This window comes from Simochromis diagramma, unplaced genomic scaffold, assembly GCF_900408965.1.
Source record: "Simochromis diagramma unplaced genomic scaffold, fSimDia1.1 OVJJ01000501.1, whole genome shotgun sequence".
Taxonomy (NCBI): Eukaryota; Metazoa; Chordata; class Actinopteri; order Cichliformes; family Cichlidae; genus Simochromis; species Simochromis diagramma.
Window position 1 is genome coordinate 1,074,899 of NW_024387320.1, and position 1,044 is coordinate 1,075,942.

Sequence of the window (1,044 nt, forward strand, 5' to 3'; positions counted from 1 at the left end):
CTCGATTCGACTAGGAAAAATGTAAACAAATAGATAAACTCAAAGCACTTAGGTTTAGTTGTTTACTGATCACTTGGTACAGCTCACCAGAGGACCATTCACAGCTCACCAAAAGGTGGAGAAGTCCCAGTTTATGCATGCAGATATGAAGGGGTTTGCATCACCTCCAGGAGGACATAGATCTTCTGCCTTTACAGAGAACACTTCTTAATCACGTGTTGTGCCAAAAAGCAACTAACAACAAGTGGTTTCCTGTATTTGCCTAAAAACTGATGTAAGTGACTTGTTGGTCAAACATATCTATGATGAATGATGTCAAGTCATTCTGAGCCAGAAAGAGAATTCAAGTCACAAGGTAGAAGCTGCAGTCGGTTTTTCGGCAAAGAGACTTTTATATATCCTTTATTCATCTGGGTAAAAACTGTCATTAACATTAAAAATGTCTTTTTCAAAAGAGCTCTGGCTGAGAGGGCAGCAGAAAGATCAACAAATACAACATCACGGTTTTATGAAGATATTTTAAATGGCCATAGAGGCCTGAATTGATTATAAAGCGGGTACAATAACGCAGAGCCATAAAGATACTTACAAATGGGACATTTCTTTGTTAACACTGTTTAGAAATTCAATGGACTACAGTCTGTTTAACAAAATAAACAAATATATTACACATAAAAACGCACAGAAACATCAGAAATCACTTTTTGGCACAACACCTGTCCGGCTTGAAACCTTCAGCTGTACAAGAGACTGACAGAGATTAAATGTTTGGGGATGTCTGTGTGGTATTTCACGTCCTGTGTAAAAAAGTACTATTTCTCTAATGAACGGAATTAGTCATGCAAAGGGGTTTAACAGCAGAAATGGGGACTAAGTGATTGATTTACATATATTTTTATACACTAATGTAAATATAATATAATAAGATCATAATGTTGTGATGTTTTGTGCATTTGCGGGCTTTTCTGTAAATCATTTAAACTGATACATAAATACACAGAGTACTGTGATGAAGCCACCCCTTTTAAGACCTTTTCAAACAAC